The 27179-nt window shown below is 32.5% G+C and overlaps 3 long non-coding RNA genes across 3 annotated transcripts; 1 reads left to right on the top strand and 2 right to left on the bottom strand.

Annotated features, from left to right (window-relative positions):
- Positions 1-6397: 6397 nt before the first annotated feature.
- On the bottom strand, positions 6398-7173 carry LOC136973925 (uncharacterized). The gene is made up of 2 exons (XR_010880570.1): positions 6649-7173; positions 6398-6563 (listed from the first exon to the last, which is right to left on the bottom strand). It is a non-coding gene; the product is annotated as an uncharacterized lncRNA (long non-coding RNA).
- Positions 7174-7673: 500 nt separating this feature from the next.
- On the bottom strand, positions 7674-8102 carry LOC136973924 (uncharacterized). Its single transcript, XR_010880569.1, has 2 exons — positions 7957-8102; positions 7674-7882 (listed from the first exon to the last, which is right to left on the bottom strand). It is a non-coding gene; the product is annotated as an uncharacterized lncRNA (long non-coding RNA).
- Positions 8103-17679: 9577 nt separating this feature from the next.
- LOC136973923 (uncharacterized) lies at positions 17680-26950 on the top strand. The gene is made up of 2 exons (XR_010880568.1): positions 17680-17767; positions 26760-26950. It is a non-coding gene; the product is annotated as an uncharacterized lncRNA (long non-coding RNA).
- Positions 26951-27179: the final 229 nt, after the last annotated feature.

The following is a 27179-nucleotide window of genomic DNA, read 5'->3' as shown; positions in this document are numbered from 1 at the left end:
ACAAGAGCTTAAATGCAAAGGTCGCTAATGCTCTCCCAACGACCTGGAAATACGTAATAGAAAAAGAAATGGGAGTTAAAAACCCGTAAAAGATTGTGGCAGTTATGTTTTAACTAGTTTAATGTATTTTCGTTATACAGTGGTGCCTCATATAACGTACATTACTTAATCCGTTTCAGGTGCATGTCCGTTAAGTGAAAAGTCCGTTATACGAAATGCATTTTTCCGTAGAAATACATGTTAAAACATCTAATTCGTTTTGCAGCATAAAATAACCGTACTGTACCGTAAAAAATGAAAATGGAGCAGTCACCAATTATGCCGGGTAGTCAGATGTTGTGAGGAAGAGGTGAAGGAACACTTTCTTCACACATTCATATGACCACACACTTTTTACACATTGCAGCGGGTCTCTTTTTTATTGTTTTTTAATCGGAGTCAGATTCAGGAGAGGCTACCGGGATTTGCAGGGTCAACTCCTCTTGTTCCATCCTTTGTTTTTTGGCAGCTGGATTCTTGAAAAACATGTCCAAAATGGTCTGTTTCGCTCTCTTCTTCAACGCCTGTTTTCCAAAATACCTACATCAAGAAGCTATTCTGGGAAGCCAAGAAGGGGAAAAAATCTAAAAATAGTATATTGTCAATGGCAACCGCAAAAGACTGGAAAAATCATTCGCACTTGATCACAGAAAATCCGTTGATCGCCTCACGTAAGTGCCGAACGGAATGTCCGTTATTCGAGGCGTACGTTATACGAGGCACCACTGTATTTTTACATTTGTTTGATTATATAATGTATTAGTAATTTGTTATTTATTTAATATTTAACCGTTTAATGTAACAATTTTAAAATATTTCCGAAGATTTTAAACTTAACGAATGTTCGAAAAGCTTTCTGTTCGATTGTAGAACACGAAGCTTTTCGACGTTCATGCCGGAAGAAAATTCATGGATAATATGGTTAATATTTCTTTGTTTAAAATAAATATATGCATGCAAAACTGTACTACAACATAGTTCTTATGTTCTGCACAGCGGTTTTCGAAATATAGATACAACGCGCCTATGTTTAATGGAAGAATGTGTTTATGTAATCAAACAAAGAGCAAATATCCTACCTACTTTCTTTCTGTTATTATATTGTCATACATATATCTTATACCGAAACAAGAGTAATGCAACTTGATGAGTATAAGTCATTTATGTCAGAGTAAAGCCGACGTATTTCTGCATCCAGGTTTTCAATTGAAAGTCGTGAAAGTCGTGAGTCGTGAAACACGAATGCAACTAACCTGTACTAAGATATGTATTTTTATTTATATTGTAACTGTTATAAATTACAAACCATACTAACTGTTAAGTCTACGAGATAATGCAAATTTCAGCTAAAAAAAGATTTTTGCCCTTGTACTTAAAAAATGGCAAAAATATATGGGGCAAAAATATATTTGCGAAGGGCAAAGTTATTATGTATATAAAATATACATAATAACTTTGTCCTTCGTTGAATTAAACAGAATTATAATTATATATACTTAAATATATATATATATATAGGCTATATACACAGCACGAAATATACTATGTTACAATAAAACAAGTTAGAGATACGTCGACGATAGGATAATGAAAAAAAAAGCAAAAAATAAATAAAGTAAAAAGTCAAACAATTGAAATTAACCAATCTTTATTTAATTAACTTTCCGTTCTCTTTGTTGATTGATCATTATTTCCCACGAGCGTAACAATTGCACTTTCTATTAATGCACTTTCCCGATTTGTATCCATCACGTTTGCAATCCGAGTCGCAAGTTCGATGAACGCACGCGCTTGTGACATTCGCTTCGGCATTCCAATTAGCCAATGTATCTAAAAATATTGACATTTATATAATTAATTCTAATTACCATCTTTAATTAAATTTACTTTAACGGTAGGAATATTTCGTAATCTCACTTACGCATTGTTACGAACAGAAACAATAAGATCAGTGTTATTTTGGCAATACCCGCCATTCTTCGAAAATCTCAAATGTAACAAAAGTTAAATTCTGTAATCATGATTATTAGTAAAACATAAATGTCGTCAATTTAATTAAATGTTCATATATTTTATGCAAAGGATGCTTAGAATAAGAAGTGATTAAACTATAAATAAGTAGACCAGATCGGTGTCACTGTCACACGCAGTCATCTATTACGGACAGTGTCACTATCATCTACAAATAAAAATGAGAGCGCTGTCACTCCCGTTGTATTTAGATGAGAACATAGCATACAGATTGCTGAAAGTACGATTTGCATTCAGGTGAAGAGATTTTAATTTAAAAATAGGGTCTACAAAAACAAAAGGTATTGCTACGTACCAATTGTTGAAGGCAATACGATGTCAGATGCCGCGATTTATAAACAATTGATATTTATAGAATGGTTGAGAGATTAAAATGTTTATGGTTTACAATAATTGGAAGAATTGTCGTTAGGTTTTTCTTACAATCGATGTCTAGACGATAATAAAACATTTATGAAATTGTTAGATGATGTGTGGATCTGTTTTATTTACTTATTAATTGCGTGTACAAAAGGAAATACTACGGGACATTTGATATTAGCGAGGTTGAGGCCGAAGTTTTAAACGCAAAATTGTGTACGTCGGACGTTCGGCGCCGCTTTCCTGTAAGCCTAGAAGTTTGGCAATGGCATTTGGAAAGTCAATAGAATCATGCTCGACATTGCAAATGCCATTGTCAAACTTCTAGGGTTACGGGAAAGCGGCGCCGAACGTCTGACGTACACAATTTTGCGTTTAAAACTTCGGAAACATGCGAATAAAAAAACAATAGTCGTGAGAAAAATGTATGCTCAAATAAATATAAGAGACTATAATTTATAAAATAACCGTTTACCAATGTTTTTAAAATGTAGAAAATCTTCATGTAGAGCTTGTTCCACAAGACATATTCTGAATATACGATAGAAAAAGGACCCAGGTAGGTGAGCCAGGTAGGTGAGTAGGTGACCCAGGAGGTTAGGGAGAAAGGAAGGTTAGAGAGTTTATTTAAAGAAATATTTTATTTCATTCTTTCAATACTTTTGAAATGGGATAAGGCAGCCATGATCCATGTTGGCAGCCAATTATCCATTAAAAACGAATATTGGCGAAATAAATGGTTGGTAGGACCGTTGTTGAGGGAATAGTTTTGCAAAAACGCCAATGATTTTCACGAAGGATAGTCACGGTTTTAATTATGTTATCAACACGTCGTTTGAAAATAAGTTTTGAATTAAAAATGATCCAGAGATCATTATAAAAATTAACATATTTTATGGGATTATTATACATTTTATACATAAAATGTGGGCGACTGAGGATTAGAAATAAGTGAAAAACACATCATTATAGTGTTTTATAAATTAATTTTTAGGTTAGCTTTTTCTGAAATGGAAGGAAAGCAAAGCAGATCAGACTGCAGAACACTAGGGTCGTGATTAATCAATTTAATATCGTCAGCCTAGAATGATTTAGGCGAATAATATAAGCTAAATAAGCTGAAAAATAGGCTGCTTAAAGACCTGTAGACCTGCAGACATGTAAATTCCCACTGACGTCTGTCCGTTGTCTGTCGTTTCTCAATTTCGAGAACAGAGAAAGATTCATGAAATTCAAGAACAGACATAGAAATTTCGTAGATCCCGATTAACGATATAAGAAGTTCTTGTATAGACCGGACGTCGGGTGATACGTGGATAACCGGCACGGCTCCGTTCTTGTCAGGAAAAGTATGATGTACAGTGATAAGACACTACTAATTTGAGATGAAAACCTTAACATTAATGAATTTAAAATGTGGTTAAAAATTGCAGCCCAACATTGTGACAATGCCGGTTGCAATTAATAATTGATCGTATCTATATAAATTACGAAGACAGATTGCCTTCTTTCGAAATTCTGAAGGATTATTGGTATTGTTTCCGAAAGATTGGTGGCGGTGGAATTATTCTGTAGGCCACAGGATCGCATTGATATTAATTTACAAGGAATTTAATAAATTGCAGAGCCTATGTTACAGAAATCGGTAATTTAGACAAATCATAATAAATAAGTTATGAGTTTCGTTATTGAAAATTCAATAATAATAACGTACAACAAGCTGATCGTATTGAATATCGCCATTTGTTTAGGGTAATAAAAGATAGACTGAGTTTTTATTCTCTTATATTCCGTCTTTTATGATTTAATAATTGAAATCTGGTTCTTTAATTTTCCCAGAAAATGCATTTTGTTGTAAATAAAAGTCAGACCAGACTAATTATCTCATCTAAATTCTTCGTGAATAAAATTATTTAGTTAAGAATATATAAACTACATTCCTCTATTTTATTGGAAAAACTATGTAAACCGCTGTAAATTCCTATAAGTACTTGTTAAGATATCAAATAATAACACGTGATCGTTGGCAGTATTTAATCGTTATTTGCTTTCAGTACAAAGAGGTTAAGTCGTTGGCATTGTTGAATTCAATTATACGTAGCTAGGGTTAAAGACGGTATGAAAAAAACAGGTATAATTAATAAATCCATAATAGAAATCTTTTTGTTTTAACGTGACCTTTTAATGTCGTACTCACCCACTAAACACAGAATTTTTAAGTTTTAATCTTACTTTTCCTGTTAATTCTATCAATCGGTTATTACTACAAATATAGAAAATTCCCTCAAAATTGTATACGTTTGTTACTCTTAAGTGATACTAATAAAATTTCCTATACAAAAATTATTGTTGTTTTGTATTACGAATAGAATCTGTAAACGCAACTTGGACCGAATGTTCAATCCCCTATTAATTTATGTTTACACATCAGCGCTCTCGGATGTCAGAAAGGCAGCGAAAATAACGTACAGACTGAATTGACGTAGCGAATTAAGTAACTGTTGACCTCATACGGCCCCTTTACTGTACTTTTTATGCATTCCAAGTAGTTCGAGGAGAATTCTATTCGTGCACACGCTTACACCACATCACGAGAGTGGCCGAGAAGAGCAGTCGTAGAGCCAAATTATTTTGTATGATCGGTGTATTCATATGTAAATTTGGTTAATTATGACGAGGAAACGTATTTTTGGTTTGTTAGAACTCTTATTGACGTAAAGGAGAAAGAGAAACATAAATATCGTCCACACCAGTGATCCTCGAGATCAGTGGCGTGCCGTCATTGGAAGCGGTGGAAAGCCGCTTCCCTCGTATTTTCTAAAATATATATTCATATGGGGCGATTATTTTCATATTTTAACGTACTTTGAATTAATTAAAATTAATATTTTATTATAACCGCATTATATATCTTATTACAAATTTCTATAGTACACGTGAAAAAAAGATAAGGTTGCTATTGTATATTCGAATACCAGTGGCGGAATGGAAGCGCCGTATTGTCGAAACCGGGTCAGCTTCCACGACGAAAATAACCGATGGTGTAGAGCAGCCAGATTATAGGCATTGGCGCATTCGCTTTACCGAGCACCAACCTCACCCGGTTTCGCCGGTGGAAGCTACACACGAAAATATCGTATAACGCTTCCAACGACTCTATCCCTTAGCCACTGGCAGGGATAGGGCTATCTGACTAAGTGAATTGTTTAAGATTTAAATAGTAAAGAGTATTCGATGTTATTGTTTATTTTTGTCACTTGCAATATTTGTTTAAAATTTTAATGGAAATGTGAGGTTCCGGGTGGGTCCGAACCGTCACGAAAGACGCGAAAAAACGGTTAATTTAGAGAAAAATTTATTAGTTTAAAAAACACAGGAAAAGGTCGCTTGTAGTCGGACATCCGTTGTTTATATCAAACTGCCAGGCAGAAACCATAAATCGCGGAAGGAAGTCGTCCTATGATCGGTGGAAGATCGAATTCGTCTTCGATTTTTACTTTTCTCGCGTTCCAGGTAATAGTCTCGTTACGTTTAGTAACCAGGGACCGACCACTCGGGAAGCGTGATTGAGGGAGAACGACCGATCAAAATGGACGAAAGAAAGAACGGAGATTGATATAATCCCCGACAATCGAGGACACCTGGCACTCGGTTAACGTTCCGAATAATCAAAAGCCGTGTGTCAACGCACAAAAAGAATAATTTCTCGTCTATTGTGCCAACCTGTAACCCGTGCCACTTCGGACTTAGACCGTGTCCCCGACGCCAACGGACGAAGTCTCCCCGTGCCTTACAGACTCGTCAACGCCACTGTCCCCGGGCCACCTTCGATCGATCATCGAAGAACCGCATCGACGCCTGGGACGTCCGAACGGCTGATTGTCCTAAAGCAAACTATTTTATACGTAGTGTATGTTTATTTTATGTTCAACTTCCAAGTTCCTTTACACACCAAATAACGCCTACAAAGAGTTAAGAATAATTTTATTCAATGTACGTAATTATCCTTTACAAAATCCAATATCGTTAACGTGTACAAGTACATCTTCCATTAGCGCACGTTCCTATTGTGTCGTAACAAAGCAACGTACAATCTTCGTGATTGTTACAATTAAATGCCAAAGTTTGAATAACTGAAATACAAGAAGTAACCTTTCAATAGGTATTTAAATAAATATAATTTTAATTATTTAAAGAAAAATTAGATATTCATCTTACCTAACGTTATGCAAATCAGTAATGCCACAACAAAGATAACAGACCAAAAACCCATTGTATTAGTTTGCTGAAAGATAATATAAGTAAATTAATTTTGAGATAGACTAGTTGAGTTGCCCCTGAAAAACGAAAGGAATTTTGCTGAGAGTGCTTCTTATTTTTATTAATACCCATACAAATATTAAATTAATTAACAAGAAAATTTCTGACTCGGGCGTCGTTTCATTAAAGTCTTAAGTTATGATTTCAAATTCTATTAAATTGATAGAAGAATCCAATGTAACACGTAGACCACCTACCGAGGTAGATGTCTCCAAAGATTTCTATCGAAGACTGGTGTTTATTTAGGTACTAGACACGTAAATCTATGGAAACTCGTGTTTATTTAGGTACTAGACACGTAAATCTATGGAAACTCGTGTTTATTTAGATACTAGACACCCGGTGTTTATTTAGGTAGTAAACACCGATAAACTCCACCCGGTGAGCTGGAACTCGTGACTAACTACAATTTTCCACTTACCTTTCAATCATAAATAATTAAGAAGGATGCTTTTCTGTGAAAAATTCTTTAATTTTCAATATATATATATATATATATACACAAAATATAATTATATATTACTCATATTTCACACAAATTATAAAGTCAATTGAAGGAAATTAGGGCGCATAATTACTATAAATGCTTCGATTATAATTCATAATTATATGTGGAAATAAAAGTCAAGAGCATTATAAAATCCCATTCAAGTTTATATTATTTTATAAAACCTGTTTATAACATTTAAAATTTAAGTTAAAGTTTTTATGTTGTTTAAATTGTTACCAGACAATGAATCACTAAATTGCGCCTCAAACCTACTGTTTAATTGTCTGTTCAAACGTCCAAAATGTGATAATAAAATAAGTTAACGATGATAGACCCTTTATAAGTAAGAACAGAGATACCACGCTGTACTCCACGTGTTGAATGTGTAAAATCGTGTAAAATCAAAGCATTTTTAAAACAAAAGACTTCACCCTTTAAAATTTTAAATTAATTTTATTTATCCAGACACAATTATCATACAATATGATAATAGATACAAATACAGAAGTTAGTATTTAGTACAATAACACTTGGATTTTTTGCACAGACCCATGGTTTTAGTCTGTTTTCTGCAATAATCACTGCAACCACCAGGAATGTGGCATTTACCACGTACACCTTTATCAGCAAAACTGGAACTAACTACACGAATATTTCAAATTGGTAATCAATTTAATAATAAAATAAATAATATAGTTTCTAAAGTCATTACTTACTCATTGTTTGGACGAAGATACTTAATATAATAAGAGTCAGAAACAATTTCATCTTCCCGAGCCTTCTTTATTCCTTATCAACTTTACTTTTTCCTACAGAATTTAGAATATTTTAAAGAATAATCTGTATGATATTGTTTATATAAAGGCGTGCGTAACAAATAAATTTGATAGAGCGAACATACCTTTTATATCTTTTCTATAGACACGCCTTTTCGGTGTTTAAATAATAAAATTTTATTACTTAAATTCATTTTCTTTATATGTTATTAAATATTTATAATTTAAATTGATACCATCTTTACGTGTATTAATATAATTTGTCAGTCATTATAGTTTGCTATATTCTGTGATCAGAATTCGGTTATTGTTATCAATATATTCGGCTCTCGTCTTCGGTGTGTGTTGCGTATAACAATGTCTGACAGCAAGCAATTGTTATCAGTTATTTAATTGTTTTAATTATTTGTTCGAAATGCAGTAATATTATTGACGCTGTTTAGTTTATTTATACGTCAACTATTGTTAAAGACAGTAGTATCATACATATGACTGTATAAAGCTACTGTCTGCCGCTAAAAGTTTAAAAATAAAACAAAACGAAATTAAAATTACATTTTTATTTATTATTCGCATTCTATAAACAATAAATTTAGCATAAATATAATGTGCCCGTTTCTGGCTCTTGTAACCAGCAATTTGAATTTGTTGTTGGCTCCCGAACAAAGGAATAACGTGGCAGTAAAACCTCGATTTAACAGACATTCTTGGCCCGAATTAGTACGTTAAATCGAAGTTTCACCGTACTTCAATCAATTACGCTTTTGCATCCGCATTTCGTGTGGGTAAGTAAATTGAGAGAGATGGGCTTGAAACGACTGTAAGAGCCATCGTTCATCAATTCGCTTACTAAGAAAGGTAGAGTGACGAATTCCGTTTTGTTGGCCTGACATATTTTTGTAGCACTGTGACAGCATCCCGAGGCTTTGGAGCATCTATGCAATATGGCGCAGTGGGGACGATAGATTTTGTGAGGGGTCTTGCTGACGGGTATCAATTTACGCGCAGGTTTAGAGCATGCACCTTCTTTGTTTACGGTTCCCTCGTATATCCTTGCTTGATTCTTTAGATATTTGTTATGGATTCGCATTCCGGACTCGTCCAATTGTCTTTTCTCTGATGTGGCTTGAGATACGCAACACGGGATCAACGCAATAACCAGAAGCCCTATTGTTCCCTGGCTGTACATTTCTTAGTTTAGAAGGAAATGGTGATGTAGAATGCCTCACAACGAAGATTCGGAACTGCATAAAAGAAAATTTAATACGAAAATATAATATTAGTTTATAAAATTAGATAATCTAAAGTAGGCTACACGGTGATGAAAAACAATCTGTTGTCACGTGTTCACACGACATTTCATGTAAAGCATATTCTAAAATACTCGACTGTAAAATTGAAAAAATAGAAAATCGATCTTAGTAACTCACCAATAAATTTAACTGTTACACTTTTACTTTGGTGGTGTTGAGTGTCGACCGAAAATAACAACTTTTGTGTTTCACGTAATGCAATTTTTATAGCGATTTATAAAATGTCATCCAGATAATTCGTCGAACTCATCTGTTTCCGGATAGAGATTTAAATATCAAAGATCATCTCCATACGGATGACGTTTTAAATGCATTTTGGGTCAGGAGTTTTTATCAACTATAATGAATCTTTTATACAAGAATGTTTTAACTAAACGTGGGTTACAATATAAACAAATGTATTTCTACCTGTATTCAATTATATAGCACTCAAATATCAAAGGTTCGGCCAGACTCATAATTAGGGTAATCGGATAATGGAGACTGGACCCCCCCCAAAAATTCCTGAGTGACATCTTTAATGCTTCGTATTAACCCTTATGTAAAAGTAGGTGTAAGTAGTTTTTGATATAAAAACAGACCTTACATTAAACACTGGGAAATAATTCTTTGCCACCGGTGGACGTCGATCATTTATGATTCAAACAAAAGAACTTTTAATTATATTAATATTTTTATTTCGTCAACTTTTATATTACAAATAAATAAATATTCATAAATTATAATTAGGAATAAATATAATGGATACGTCCTGCTCCGATTGTTGTAAATACTTGAAGATGCAACACATTAGTTTCGAATTAGTTGTCTGTTTATGTCCAAACGGATAACGTTACTTCAGGCAAGTATACTCTTGCAAGCACATGCCGTATGGTTAACAAAAGTGAGAGCGATTGGCTTTAAACGACCGTGAGAGCCATCACTCATCACCTCACTGAACAAGAAAGGTAGAGTGACGAATTCCGTCTTCTTGGCATCGCATACTTTTGTAGTACTTTGGCAGCATCCCGAATCTTGAGAGCACCTGTGCAACATGGCACAGTGAGGAAGGAAGATTTTGTCGGGTGCGTTATTCACGGGTATCAACGTACGCAATGGTTTGGAACACGAACCTTCTTTGTTTACTTTCCTGTTGTACGCCCTTGCAAGAGATCTCAAATTGCCTCGACTTTTTCTCTCTACCAATGCCGACTGAACCACAAAGAATAGGATTGTCACCATGGCAAAACGCATTATGAATCACTTGCTGCTCGTCCTTTACAATAGAAGAAAGTTATAATGTTGGGTTTCTCACGATGAGGTTTGCAACTGCCAAGAAGAAAATAGAATTAATGTTTAATATTTAATTTAAAATAATGATACAGTGAAACCTGTGTAAGCCGGAATCGTCCGGATTTGGCAGGTTTACGTTTTAAACAGGGTTATTTTTTTAAAGAGAAAAATCGCTCAGTTACGATGATTTTTTTCCTATTTAAGCAGGGTCCGTTGTGGACAGGTTTTACTGTAGTAAGTTAAATGTTACTATAAATATCAAGCGTTGCTTAATATAATTTATCAATAATTAAATGCCAAAATACTAAATTATGTTACTATTTTATCGTGTTATAATTATAAATACAGTAAAACCTCTCCAAAACGGAACTCGAATAAAAGGAAAAAATCTGTTAAACCAGAAAAATATTTGGCACCCGGCGATTCCGTTGAACACAGGTTTTACTGTATTTAAAATTATAAACACTTCGCTAGGCATAAAGGGTATTTTAAAGTGTAATTCAGTAAAATAACGAGAAATAATCGTATTTACTCACCAGTGAAATTAACCTGTACACGACTTTTATGATGTTCGAAACTGTCGACAGAAATTTTTGTTGATTTATATATAACAGTTTTACAGCAATTTCCTCGAGGAATATCCCAGAAATTGCGTCATTATTTCGTTGCAAAAAACCGAGTTGTAAAAGTCATCTTGAAACCCAATTGTAAAGGAACTAACTCTGTTTCCGGACGGAGGAATCCGGAATTACAATTCTTACGGATTTTATTTTAAAAGATATTTGAGAGCATTTGTTTAATTTCAATTTCAAATTTAAATCTACTGATCTACCATATCTATACAGTAAAACCTGTGTATTTATAATTGAATTTAAACAATGCATTTTCATTGTTTCTGAATACCGAATTTCTGCTTCAGAGGAGGTATTATAAGTCAAATTATATAGTATTTCGAGGAGAAAATCATTAATAATATTTTTAAATGAATGATAAACTAGTGTAAAATATAACGTAACTACTAAGAGGAAAAACAACAAGGAAGTAATGAAATCGGGAGGACGTCAGCAACTGTGCTTTTACACTTCTATGTAGATATAACATAGACCACAAATTCTAAAGACATTTCACTCGTGGGTGATCCATTCCGAATATGTATGACTCCATACCTCATAACCCCTGACGTGGGTCCTACCGAACTAACGTTGAATGAATGCAACTCCGAAACTGTAAATATAAATGGGATGATATGACACATCATTTAGGGTCAGAATTTAACAAGGAATCGATTGATGAAAGATATTTTGACCTACCTCTAACGGTTACAGAGTTATGCACGCTACATGATATGTTCAATGTTCATTCTTTGGATAGACATTCAGTAGCAGGGATGTTAAGTGACTTTCGTTCCCACCCTGCATTTATCAAGCAGTTTGCTCGAATTTCCAACCCTCTATTAAGATATACATAAACTCGATACATACAGGTTTACAGTTTTAAAGTATTATCTCGGTTTTACTAGATTATTAGTTATTATTTACAGCGAGTGATTCATAATGTCATGAATTGTGTGAAAGAGGAATGTTGTTGCAACATAATCAGTCTATTTCGGTAATTATTTAAAATCGAAAGTCTATAATTAGGAACTGCACAAACCTATACAACGTCATAATATTCTTTAAATTATCGTCAGTTCCTTCCAGATATATTTCTCCTAATTATAAGTTAATCACGGGAATTTTGAAAAATATATTTAGAAAATTGTAAATGATGATAACGAGTACAATCTCCACTAATTCCAACCCTACTCGAGATAGGACACACGATCCGCTTTATCTCTCCACTCCGTTGACCTTTAACCACCATACTTTAATTACCTCAGTGCCTCTTATATCCAAACTTTCCTTCAAAATTTCAGAAATTTTTAACAAAAGGCACAGGAGTTATTAAGCTTCGAAATGGAGAAACGAAATCGTGCTCCCTCCATACACTAACTAACATCCATACATACGGCGATTACCCGCGATGTTTTTTTGCATTTCTCTACGTTTCGAGGTCCCCTGAGTCCAAAAATGTAAAATTCTCAGGGGTTGACCTATGGCCATACTTTCTCTTTATTATATAGCAGCCGGAAAGGGAAAATTACATTGTCTATCGTGTTTAGAATCACTTTTATATTAAATATATTATCGCATACGAATTTTATTTAGTGTAAATTTGTCCTTATCATTATCAAAATAATCTCGATATTAATTTGACAATGATATTTACTCACTTTGTTTTGCAATTCCTTTCAGAGAGGATGGAGAATTTTACTTCGAAAAGTCATTAACCTCAAAATTCTTTCAATTATTACACGAATTATACGAGGATTGCTAATTCGTAATTATTTTACACGTTTAATAAATAAACGAAAATTCCCATTTATACGAGGATTTCAAACGATAATTAATAATTTATAATTTCCTTAGATAACTTCTGTTTGTGATTCATACGTGAGTCACAATTAAAATCCACGTCGCGACAATAAGAAATGAATTTCCATTCACGACATTTTACATGAATCATTCTTACAATTACTATCGAATTTATATCTTAAAGGTACAAAAGAATTAAATAAAAATTTAGTTTTACACTCACCATTGAGGATCTTGAAGCAGTTCAATACCATGATCAATTTCTCGTCTGTGTAATGTCTTTGTGTAGATTTGGAAACTACAAGTTGGTAACAACGTCTAGGACGTATAAGTGATTTTCTTTGTTAAGAAAGTCACTTATACGTAGCTTACAACCTACAGTAATTTATATACTACATAATGTAATTCATTTATAGATGAAGTTATATGAATTAAATTATTCAAATTTTTCATCCTTTTATTTGATAGACAGGATTTCGGTTAGAAAGGCCATCAAGTACTATGATCCAATGGTGAAATGTTTTCCCTATAATTCAAAATATGCGGTTGTTTATATCCCCATGTGTAGACAAAAATTCAGAAAATGTTTCAATAGGAAGACCCCCAACTGGAAATCTCCAAAAATTTCAATTACGATTCAAATTAAATTAATTTTTGCAATTACTATTAATTAAATAGAGTATTATGAAGTAGAAACAATGACTATAAATAGTAACAGAATGTATATCGACTTATCACTGAGAAAGATCCCGAATAAGAGACCGAAGTGTCTTCTAAAGACTGTATAGATGAGAGTGTAGAATATATCTACGAATATATCTTCGAAGAAATGAGAATAAAACCATTATGGACAGATTGTATCTACATGTATTGAAATCGTAAAGTTTGTATGACCACGTCAATGGGTGCAAAGCAGTGATGAATTGATCACCATAGAAAAAGCACGAAACATGGAAACCGTCAAGAAATCATACAGATATTAATCATTACGTATAAGCAACATATAGAAAATATACACCCTACACAACGAGAAGACAATATAATTGTAACACGTGGCAAAGCGCGAACACTCCTTCGCTTCTCTCACGTGTTTAAAACTCTTACGTCGATACGAAGAAACGGAAAATCAATTTCGATTTTTTGCTACGGAAAAGTGTCATAGCGATTGTAAACAAAACATTTTATATATGTATATAGAGTAGACCAAAATCAGTTGGTTATAGAATGTTTTTTCTTACATCTCTTATATCAGTGGTTCTAAACCTGTGGTGCATTTACTCCTGGAGGTGAATGAATTTATAGTAGAAACGTTTAAAAAATTAAACACTTAATTACTTGCGTAAACAGCCAGCCGAATGATCAAGGATGTTAAGTCGTCAGTTTACACATGTCAATCTAGAACCTCGGGAATATTTTCGGGGTGTTGGTCCGGATACGTAGAGATCTTAACACAAGTGTACAATATCAAATTGAAATGTAAATGTATGCACTGTTTATGTTGCAATTTCCAAACGGAGACAAATATTCTTATAACAAAGAGGATCTTTCTTCGTTTCTTGATCCGGGAAACAAAAACTTTGGATAAACAGACTTTGGATCTCCTTTACGTCAATAAGAGTTCTAACAAACCAAGAATACGTGTCCTCGTCATAATTAGTGTATATGTTATTGCTATTTACATACAGAAAATGACTACATTATTACTTATATTTGTGTTATTTATATTTAAAAAAAATCCTTACCCAAAATGCTCTTTAAAGATACACAGAAAACTTTCAGTCACTACTACGTTTATATGTAGTTGAATTCAGCATACATTTTGAATTAAATAAATTTGTATATGAATAAACCGATTATACAAAATAGTTTTACAATAATGTTTTACACTCCACTCTCCATGTTTAACATACGATATTAAACATGGAGAGTGGCGTGATGGAATAAGACCACGCAACAAACAATTGCACACAAAAGCAATCTTCTTATGGTAGAGTGCCTGTAGGGTGAACTTCAATGAAAAACTGGCACCTATTTAAGAATTAGACACGTGAAGGAAACCTGTCCATCTCCCCTGGGTTCAACCCGTTGGTCGGGGCGAACTCGTGACCAACTGTCAGTGGTTTTATCCACTGGCTGTATTCTTTGGGAAACACTATGAGAAAATATTGCATAATTACCTAAAAAGGTTGTTTATGTATTGAATGATTATAAACTACAAAAGATAGAATATACTTACGAGTAATCTCTGATTTCTATCTTATAAAGAGGTATATTTTATATAGTTTTATCTATAAAATATAGGAATTTACAGCGGATTACATAGTTTTTCCAATAAAATAGAGGAATGTAGTTTATATATTCTTAACTAAATAATTTTATTCACGAAGAATTTAGATGAGATAATTAGTCTGGTCTGACTTTTATTTACAACAAAATGCATTTTCTGGGAAAATTAAAGAACCAGATTTCAATTATTAAATCATAAAAGACGGAATATAAGAGAATAAAAACTCAGTCTATCTTTTATTACCCTAAACAAATGGCGATATTCAATACGATCAGCTTGTTGTACGTTATTATTATTGAATTTTCAATAACGAAACTCATAACTTATTTATTATGATTTGTCTAAATTACCGATTTCTGTAACATAGGCTCTGCAATTTATTAAATTCCTTGTAAATTAATATCAATGCGATCCTGTGGCCTACAGAATAATTCCACCGCCACCAATCTTTCGGAAACAATACCAATAATCCTTCAGAATTTAGAAAGAAGGCAATCTGTCTTCGTAATTTATATAGATACGATCAATTATTAATTGCAACCGGCATTGTCACAATGTTGGGCTGCAATTTTTAACCACATTTTAAATTCATTAATGTTAAGGTTTTCATCTCAAATTAGTAGTGTCTTATCACTGTACATCATACTTTTCCTGACAAGAACGGAGCCGTGCCGGTTATCCACGTATCACCCGACGTCCGGTCTATACAAGAACTTCTTATATCGTTAATCGGGATCTACGAAATTTCTATGTCTGTTCTTGAATTTCATGAATCTTTCTCTGTTCTCGAAATTGAGAAACGACAGACAACGGACAGACGTCAGTGGGAATTTACATGTCTGCAGGTCTACAGGTCTTTAAGCAGCCTATTTTTCAGCTTATTTAGCTTATATTATTCGCCTAAATCATTCTAGGCTGACGATATTAAATTGATTAATCACGACCCTAGTGTTCTGCAGTCTGATCTGCTTTGCTTTCCTTCCATTTCAGAAAAAGCTAACCTAAAAATTAATTTATAAAACACTATAATGATGTGTTTTTCACTTATTTCTAATCCTCAGTCGCCCACATTTTATGTATAAAATGTATAATAATCCCATAAAATATGTTAATTTTTATAATGATCTCTGGATCATTTTTAATTCAAAACTTATTTTCAAACGACGTGTTGATAACATAATTAAAACCGTGACTATCCTTCGTGAAAATCATTGGCGTTTTTGCAAAACTATTCCCTCAACAACGGTCCTACCAACCATTTATTTCGCCAATATTCGTTTTTAATGGATAATTGGCTGCCAACATGGATCATGGCTGCCTTATCCCATTTCAAAAGTATTGAAAGAATGAAATAAAATATTTCTTTAAATAAACTCTCTAACCTTCCTTTCTCCCTAACCTCCTGGGTCACCTACTCACCTACCTGGCTCACCTACCTGGGTCCTTTTTCTATCGTATATTCAGAATATGTCTTGTGGAACAAGCTCTACATGAAGATTTTCTACATTTTAAAAACATTGGTAAACGGTTATTTTATAAATTATAGTCTCTTATATTTATTTGAGCATACATTTTTCTCACGACTATTGTTTTTTTATTCGCATGTTTCCGAAGTTTTAAACGCAAAATTGTGTACGTCAGACGTTCGGCGCCGCTTTCCCGTAACCCTAGAAGTTTGACAATGGCATTTGCAATGTCGAGCATGATTCTATTGACTTTCCAAATGCCATTGCCAAACTTCTAGGCTTACAGGAAAGCGGCGCCGAACGTCCGACGTACACAATTTTGCGTTTAAAACTTCGGCCTCAACCTCGCTAATATCAAATGTCCCGTAGTATTTCCTTTTGTACACGCAATTAATAAGTAAATAAAACAGATCCACACATCATCTAACAATTTCATAAATGTTTTATTATCGTCTAGACATCGATTGTAAGAAAAACCTAACGACAATTCTTCCAATTATTGTAAACCATAAACATTTTAATCTCTCAACCATTCTATAAATATCAATTGTTTATAAATCGCGGCATCTGACATCGTATTGCCTTCAACAATTGGTACGTAGCAATACCTTTTGTTTTTGTAGACCCTATTTTTAAATTAAAATCTCTTCACCTGAATGCAAATCGTACTTTCAGCAATCTGTATGCTATGTTCTCATCTAAATACAACGGGAGTGACAGCGCTCTCATTTTTATTTGTAGATGATAGTGACACTGTCCGTAATAGATGACTGCGTGTGACAGTGACACCGATCTGGTCTACTTATTTATAGTTTAATCACTTCTTATTCTAAGCATCCTTTGCATAAAATATATGAACATTTAATTAAATTGACGACATTTATGTTTTACTAATAATCATGATTACAGAATTTAACTTTTGTTACATTTGAGATTTTCGAAGAATGGCGGGTATTGCCAAAATAACACTGATCTTATTGTTTCTGTTCGTAACAATGCGTAAGTGAGATTACGAAATATTCCTACCGTTAAAGTAAATTTAATTAAAGATGGTAATTAGAATTAATTATATAAATGTCAATATTTTTAGATACATTGGCTAATTGGAATGCCGAAGCGAATGTCTCAAGCGCGTGCGTTCATCGAACTTGCGACTCGGATTGCAAACGTGATGGATACAAATCGGGAAAGTGCATTAATAGAAAGTGCAATTGTTACGCTCGTGGGAAATAATGATCAATCAACAAAGAGAATGGAAAGTTAATTAAATAAAGATTGGTTAATTTCAATTGTTTGACTTTTTACTTTATTTATTTTTTGCTTTTTTTTTCATTATCCTAACGTCGACGTATCTCTAACTTGTTTTATTGTAACATAGTATATTTCGTGCTGTGTATATAGCCTATATATAGTATATATATATTATATTAAGTATATATAATTATAATTCTGTTTAATTCAACGAAGGACAAAGTTATTATGTATATTTTATATTTTTATATACATAATAACTTTGCCCTTCGCAAATATATTTTTGCCATTTTTTAAGTACAAGAACAAAAATCTTTTTTTAGCTGAAATTTGCATTATCTCGTAGACTTAACAGTTAGTATGGTTTGTAATTTATAACAGTTACAATATAAATAAAAATACATATCTTAGTACAGGTTAGTTGCATTCGTGTTTCACGACTCACGACTTTCACGACTTTCAATTGAAAACCTGGATGCAGAAATACGTCGGCTTTACTCTGACATAAATGACTTATACTTATCAAGTTGCATTACTCTTGTTTCGGTATAAGATATATGTATGACAATATAATAACAGAAAGAAAGTAGGAAGGATATTTGCTCTTTGTTTGATTACATAAACACATTCTTCCATTAAACAAAGGCGCGTTCTATCTATATTTCGAAAACCGCTGTGCAGAACATAAGAACTATGTTGTAGTACAGTTTTGCATGCATATATTTATTTTAAACAAAGAAATATTAACCATATTATCCATGAATTTTTTTCCGGCATGAACGTCGAAAAGCTTCGTGTTCTACAATCGAACAGAAAGCTTTTCGAACATTCGTTAAGTTTAAAATCTTCGGAAATATTTTAAAATTGTTACATTAAACGGTTAAATATTAAATAAATAACAAATTACTAATACATTATATAATCAAACAAATGTAAAAATACAGTGGTGCCTCGTATAACGTACGCCTCGAATAACGGACATTCCGTTCGGCACTTACGTGAGGCGATCAACGGATTTTCTGTGATCAAGTGCGAATGATTTTTCCAGTCTTTTGCGGTTGCCATTGACAATATACTATTTTTAGATTTTTTCCCCTTCTTGGCTTCCCAGAATAGCTTCTTGATGTAGGTATTTTGGAAAACAGGCGTTGAAGAAGAGAGCGAAACAGACCATTTTGGATATGTTTTTCAAGAATCCAGCTGCCAAAAAACAAAGGACGGAACAAGAGGAGTTGACCTTGCAAGTCCCGATAGCCTCTCCTAAATCTGACTCCGATTAAAAACGAATAAAAAAAAAGACCCGCTGCAATGTGTAAAAAGTGTGTGGCCATATGAATGTGTGAAGAAAGTGTTCCTTCACCTCTTCCTCACATCTGGCTACCCGGCATAATTGATGACTGCTTTATTTTCATTCTTTACGGTACAGTACGGTTATTTTATGCTGCAAAACGAATTAGATGTTTTAACATGTATTTCTATGGAAAAATGCAATTCGTATAACGGACTTTACACGGACATGCACCTGAAACGGATTAAGTAATGTACTGTTCGTTATATGAGGCACCACTGTATAACGAAAATACATTAAACTAGTTAAAGCATAACTGAAACAATCTTTTACGGGTTTTTAATTCCCATTTCTTTTTCTATTACGTATTTCCAGGCCGTTGGGAGAGCATTAGCGACCTTTGCATTTAAGCTCTTGTTGTTCACTTTATTTTTTTCATACCTAACGCAATCGTCGGAGAATAGACCGTCTTAATTATTCTCGCTTCATCTCACTTCGCACTCGCTCCTTCTGTTTGTGCCACGACTGCCAATACGGTGTTATTAGGTCCTCTATTCACGTCGTATTTGTGCTCACTTATACGTGTTGCCAAGCTTCTTCTAGTGACTTTAACATAATCATTTGCCACTCCTAACTGCTGATTTTCGAAAGGAATTTCGTAGACCACTGATTTCTCTTGCATTCTCACTTCATCTTTATCATTCCTTAGCAATCTGTATGTTTGGCGCTCCTTTATATACCGTATTTGTGTTTTTATATTTACGTAATTCCTCCATTACTCCCTCTATCCTCCTATTGCACGTGAACTTGTTGATCTTATCTCCCCTGTTATCCCGTCTGCAATAGCCTGAAAGCGTTTGAATATTAAAGTACAATAGGCTTAGCAAGTGTTCTGGTGTTTATTTATAATTAAAGAAATTATATTCGATCTACTTTTATTAAGGTAGTTTCAAGTATTTAATATTTATAATTTTATTTTTTATAATAATTGTTATATCATTTATGTTTTGAAGAAGTTTTTCATTTCTGAAAATATAATTCAATTAAAATACATTTTTTATTATATTAAAAGACTGACGTAAAAATTTGTAGAGACGTTCGATTGTTTGGTAACAATGGCTTCGTATTGTTAAATTTTCAATTGTCAAACGACATATCGAAATCGACAGAATGGCGAAAATCTTCACTTATTCTCTCTTCGATTCGTTACTTTATGACAGAATTTCCTTTTAAGAAGACTTCAACAGAGTAATTAATTAATTTATTTATTTATAAAAATTAAAAATCGCGTTTAAATATCAAATCGTCGTTAAAATTTCCATTTGAACTTATTTATAAATAAATAAAATGAATTTGTTTTATTTAAACGTTGTATTCAGTTAAATATAAATTTATATTCAAACAACGAAAATCTCCTTTTGATTCGTAGATCCGTGTTGTTAATTTGTACAAATATACAATATAAAATTAAAGTTTCTTAAGTTAATTCCAAGCGATTTAAACAACATTATTTACGAATTTCAGTAATTTATAATTTATAATATATATTTTAAATATCTTAGCTGCAATTTTGATTAAAAAATCTCTTGTTTCTATAGGCAAATGTTCGCTTTTTGGCGGTATCGAAGAGAAAGTCGGTCCTCGTAGAGTTTCCTCATTGTTTGTATAGTTTTAAGTAGTATAATTCTTAATTACGCCAAAGACATTATACAATAGTTTAATTTAATTATTTTTGTTTTTAGTTATATCTCCAAGTATTAATAAACTATATTTAAATGGTTATATAACGATAACGAAAGAGCATCAGTGTTGTTATGGATTTAATTTATAACAGAAAGTAATTTACTCATCGCTTTCCGTATTTAGAAGACATCAAAGTCTACTTTTCAATTGCGTACGTCAAAGTAATTTTAAAAATTTACATATTTTATAATTTATTTCTGTTGACAAACTTTCGTGTAGTCTTTTAATGCTTTTTACAATAATATAATAAATTACTACCTTTACCATGTTTAATGAAAGATAATATTGATATATTCCCGATTCAAAATATAACAGATACGTTAAATCTACGAATGATATTGCGCTTGATATAGTTTAGAGCGTAACTTTATTTAGAATATAATTTATTTGACAGAAATGTAGAAAAGAAATTATTTTCTAAATTCACTTTATATTCTGAAAAAATAATTCCGAATAAGAAGCACTTTCACTTAAACCACTTACAACCTTTCGTTAGGTATTAACATAACCATAATAAACAGTTTTATTAAATACAAATACTAAGTAATTTCACTCGTAACCAAAAAATATATAAATTACAATTATAATTCTTTGATAAACAACTGAAAATATATACGTAGTTTAAAATACGCTTGATACATCAACATCAGAATACTTGATACATCAAATACTTATGATACTTGATAAGTGTAATCAAAATACTTATGATATATTTAATAATCATTTAATTAGAAACTAAAAGTTTGTGAAGCAAAAATTCAAAGATTTATCAAAAAGATTATACTTTCATTTTGATAATAATCAAGTGACAATATTATTTTCAGGTGACACTGTTAAGATGGCGAACGGCCTCGCTGTGTCTGCAAGATGCCACAAGAGTCCTACGACGGTAACACAACGTGGCGAGATCATGCCGCCACAAAAATAAGCATGAAACTCATTGGACGTAAGAGAAAGTGTGGATACTCAGGTAAGAGCCTTATTTGCAGGTGATATTTATCCTAGAATAGAACATGAAAAAAAAAAAAAAAACAAAGTCACGAGTTGCCTAACTTTCCCGGCTGCTATAAGATTTTATTTTAAGTATTTTTAATATTATTAACCATAGGTGAAATTATGTATCGCGTCACACTTATTTTGTTATAAAAATTTTTACATTATGAATTATTTTAAAATGGTGTAAACTTAATTTTCAGGGTAGGAACGAGTTTTATAAAACAATATAAATGCTAATAGCCAGTAAAATCTTCATTAAATTCGACGTCTTCTTGACATTTGATACGTGGCTCATGTTTATATTTTTATTCCATCGACTTTTATTTATCGAAATTTACTGGTATCTATGCCGTTTATACACAAGCTTCTGAATCAAATTTCGTTTTTTAATCTTCACTTTATCCGAAGACATTAAACAAAAAATCACCAACACACATACACGCACGCATGAAATTTTTGTGCCTGTTTTAGACGTTTTTGGGTTCAGAAAATCTCAAAATGTAGATTTGCAATAATGCTCGAAGGGTCAAATGTGACAGGATTTCAATACTCTCCTTGTTATGTAAACATAACATTCGGATAATATGCAGTGTCTACTTTTACAGTTTAATAACTTAAGCCTACAAAGTGTGTGATGTCGGCGATTGATCACTTTGAAATGTTTGTTTTTTAAATAACAAGGTCAACAGTAATTATTACAATTATTATTAATTTTTTTTGTGACAGACTTTAAATATATAAACACTAGAAATATATAATTTGTTTAAAGACTTAGTTATTTCCATCAGTTATCCTTCCTATTGAATTTTATAATCAATTACTGTACTATTTTTTAATTTCGGAAATATTTAAATAATGCTATTATTCTTGTTTTTATTATTGCTAAAACGGTTAACAGTATTTGTATCTTTATTTCACTTTTATTTAGTATCGCTCTATTCAGATACATTTGTATTCTATTAAGATAAAATATACTTACCAGCGAAGTTGTTTACATTTTAAGGCGAGATCTGTTGCGTGAAGAATACATTTCTTTGTGTCAAACGCTGTCTACCTCTGCTGTAGGAAGTCGTCAACTTATGCTACAAGTTCATTCCATATTAAAATAGAGATGTCATTCGTTCTGGCCTGGTTCGGGAGTCAGTATATCACCTTTTCATTTAATATATTTACCGGAAGAGGTAGTCTTGAAAACTACAGGACTGCAGCAATTCGCCATTGGTCGACGTTCCCAGTAGCCATTTAATCCCTAGGACCCACATCCTATAGCTCATTATGTTCATCAACCACTTCAAGGCATTCTGGATTAATCTCGCGTTGTTTACCATCGATTATATATCCTTAGAAGAACATTTGACTTCAAATAAAACTCTCAGTAAAAATAACATTAATTCGTTTACTTTAATCGGGTAGCAACCATCGAGGGCTTCTAAGTTCTTTTCGGAACCAAGAAAACTCGCCACTCCCCCTCTCTCGCGAAGGCTTCGAACTTACATAATGGAATTTATATAATGTACTAGCAAACGTCTTCACAATGTAAGAACACAGGTTTCGAGTCGATCACTCCCGATATAAATAATTATGTTAATTATGAGTTTTAATATCAGGTCTAAAAACCTGTAAACTAGTAATATTTATAACTAATTTAAGGTTATAACTAATAATAATGGTAAACCACACTAGAATGATGCGAATTGTTGAATAAACATGTAGTCCGTAGGTTTACACTCTTACAAAGTTAATCATGTAAACAAAATAATGCAAACTGAACTGGTATAATTATAATTGTGCATTGTTGTACTTACTTTTTTGTTGCAAATCTGCACATTTTGAGACCTCCTTAACCCAAAAACGTGTAATAAAATCTAGCAACAAAAGTTGCGTAACTTTCTCGGATATTATGAGTTTTTATTAGAAAAACTTTACTTTTTCCTAAATAATATACATGTATGGCTCCATTTGTTATCTGATTTTGTTATAGAAGTTTTTTATATTTTAAATTACTATAAAATGTTAATAGTAGTAATGAGTTTTATAAGGAAAGTGTAAACGTTGATGAAAGATTTATTCGTTATTACTCCTACCTTTTTCGGAATACACAACACGAAATTATGTTACAATAAAACAAATTAGAAATAGGTTGACGTTAAGACAATGAACACCCAAAAAAAAAACAAGAAATGAATGAAGTATGAAATCAAACAATTGAATTAAATCAAACTTTATTTAATTAACTTTCCATTTTCTTTGTTAATTGAACATTAATTCTTACGAGGATAACAATGGCAGGCATGATTAATGCATTTTCCCGATTTGTATCCATTACGTTTGCACCCCGAGTCGCATCTTCGATGAACACACGCACTTGCGACATCCGCTTCGGCATTCCAATTAGCGAATGTATCTAAAAATGTTGACATTTATATAATTAATTTTAATTACCATCTTTAATTAAATTTACTTTAACGGTAGGAATATTTCGTAATATCACTTACGCATTGTCACGAACAGAATCAATAGGAGCAGTGTTACTTTCGCAATACCTGCCATTCTTTCTATATGTGAAAATTTAACAGAATAAAGAAAAACGAGCGATTACCTATCGCGATATCGTCACAATGGCGGGTATTGTGAGCTGGAAGTTTTCATTATGTTGAAATTTAAAGAATGACGCGTGTTCCGATCTACACCGGAAATTCTCATATAGTTAAACGAAGACTCCGGCCTAATTATCGTTTAACGTTATATCCTGTTATTCCTTTTATGTCAACCTTTAACCTTTATATCTTATTACTATTTTTATACTTATATATATGTTATTTTTTATGTCTTTCAGGAGTTCTGCCCTAGAAGAAAAGTTAAAGTGTAGTAATTGACACACAGACACACAATACAGACGTATCAATCTAGAATCAATTTGAATAATGAATATTGTCACTAGACTAGAGCCTAGAGCCATCTGTCGTGAAATCTTAGAACTATTTCGCTGTTCGCTGCCCAAAGAAATGGAGCCATACATGTATATTATTTAGGAAAAAGTAAACTTTTTCTAATAAAAACTCATAATATCCGGGAAAGTTACGCAATTTTTGTTGCTAGATTTTATTACACGTTTTTGGGTTAAGGAGGTTTCAAAATGTGCAGATTTGCAACAAAAAAGTAAGTACAACAATGCACAATTATAATTATACCAGTTCAGTTTGCATTATTTTGTTTACATGATTGAAACTTTACGAGTTGCCCACCGTCTAGCTCAGATCCTGGGTACGCCGCTGAATGCAAATAAGAAAGGGAAACATTTAACGCTGTGTATGACCCAGTCACTAAATTAACGACGTGAGAAACAGGATACAATGCAAAGTCAACAATACAGGAAGCCAATTTATTTCATTAATGGACGTAAACACCAGCTTTCTAACAGTACTTGTAAATGTTTAATACTGACTCAAAACTATATACGTAACAGAAGAGGGCCTGTTTGAATTCATCCGCCTGCCATTTGATTTGACAGATCTTCTTCAATGAAAACTATTATACACCAGGCGTCTGATCACGTGCAAAGTAAGTTAAACTTGTGAAAAAGGGATTATATTGTATTTACTTGACAATTTTTTTCTACATTCATTTTAATAAATTATGTACAGTACATCTATAATTAAAATACCAGTTTAATGTACGATCTGAAGAGATATTTGAAATGTAGCTATTATTTACTCTGTCATAGTCACAATACGAGACTGCAATCTTGAATCATCTTTAATTTTAAAAAATCACGGGACTTCCGCTTCAGACCGAAAGTTCATGTATAATTATTATATATAGTTCATATCTGCTCTCGATTTTACTGTGTCTTGCTCTTGTATCTTGCACTTCTGCTGATAAGAATCGACTCATGCTGATCGTTTATCTAACTATATTTAGAAGTAATTTTGAATTTAGATCATGTGACTTTCGCTCCAGACCCTTCAATCGCTAAGCTTTCTATATCCTGTATCCTGTATATTCAGCTATTTAACTCCGTTTTCGAGATGTTTATGAAAGAAAATGAGTAAATTCATAGATTCACTCATCAATTAAAACAACAAACGTCCCATACTTTCCATATAACAGAACCAGACAACATTTAGCAATTTCATAAATATTTTATTATCGTCTGGATATTCACTATAACAAAACACTTTAATTACAATTCTTCCAATTATTGTAAACCATAAACATTTTAATTTATTAATCATTCTATAAATATCAATTGTTTATAGATCACGACATCGTATCGTATTGCCTTCAACAATTGGTACGTAGCCATACTTTTAGTTTCACTAGCAATATGTATGCTATTTTCACATATAGATACAATGGCACACGTGTGAAAGCGCATTCATTTAAATATGTGAATGATAGTGACACCGAGATAGTCTAGTTATTTAATAATAGTTTAATCAGTTCTTATTCTAAGCATCCTTCGCATAAAATATACCAGCATTTAGATAACTTAACGACATTTATGTTTTAATAATAATCATGAATATAAAATTTAATTTCTGTTAGATTTCAGATTTTCAAAGGAATGGCGGGTATTGTGAAAATAACACTACTCTTATTGATTCTGTTCGTAACAATGCGTAAGTAAAATTAGGAAATTTTTATATTCTTAGAATGAATTTAATTAAAGATAGTAATTAGAATTAATTATATAAACGTCAATATTTTTAGATACATTCGCTAATTGGAATGCCGAAGCGGCCGTGTGCGTTTACCGCACTTGTGACAAGGATTGCAAACGTAGGGGAAATAGGTCGGGAAAATGCATTAACAACGCCTGCAAATGTTATCCCTACGGAAAATAATGTTCAGTTAACGAAGACAGTGGAAAGTTAATTAAATAAAGATTGGTTAAATTCGTTTGTTTGACTTCTTACGTCATTTATTTCTTACTATTCTTTTCATTATCTGAACGTCAACCTATTTCTTACTCGTTTATTATAATGTAATTTTGTGTTGTGTGTATATATATATATAATTATGTTTATATCAGAGAAGAACAAAGCTGTCATATATATAGGCTTATAAATTTTAATAATCTTCGCTTAAAAACACGTGATTTAACATTTTAATAGTAAACAGATGAATGAG

The sequence above is a fragment of the Centruroides vittatus genome, unplaced genomic scaffold, assembly GCF_030686945.1.
Source record: "Centruroides vittatus isolate TY-2023 unplaced genomic scaffold, ASM3068694v2 contig_3309, whole genome shotgun sequence".
NCBI lineage: Eukaryota > Metazoa > Arthropoda > Arachnida > Scorpiones > Buthidae > Centruroides > Centruroides vittatus.
The sequence above is the reverse complement of the archived record's forward strand: the minus strand, read 5'-3'. Positions and strand labels throughout refer to the sequence as shown.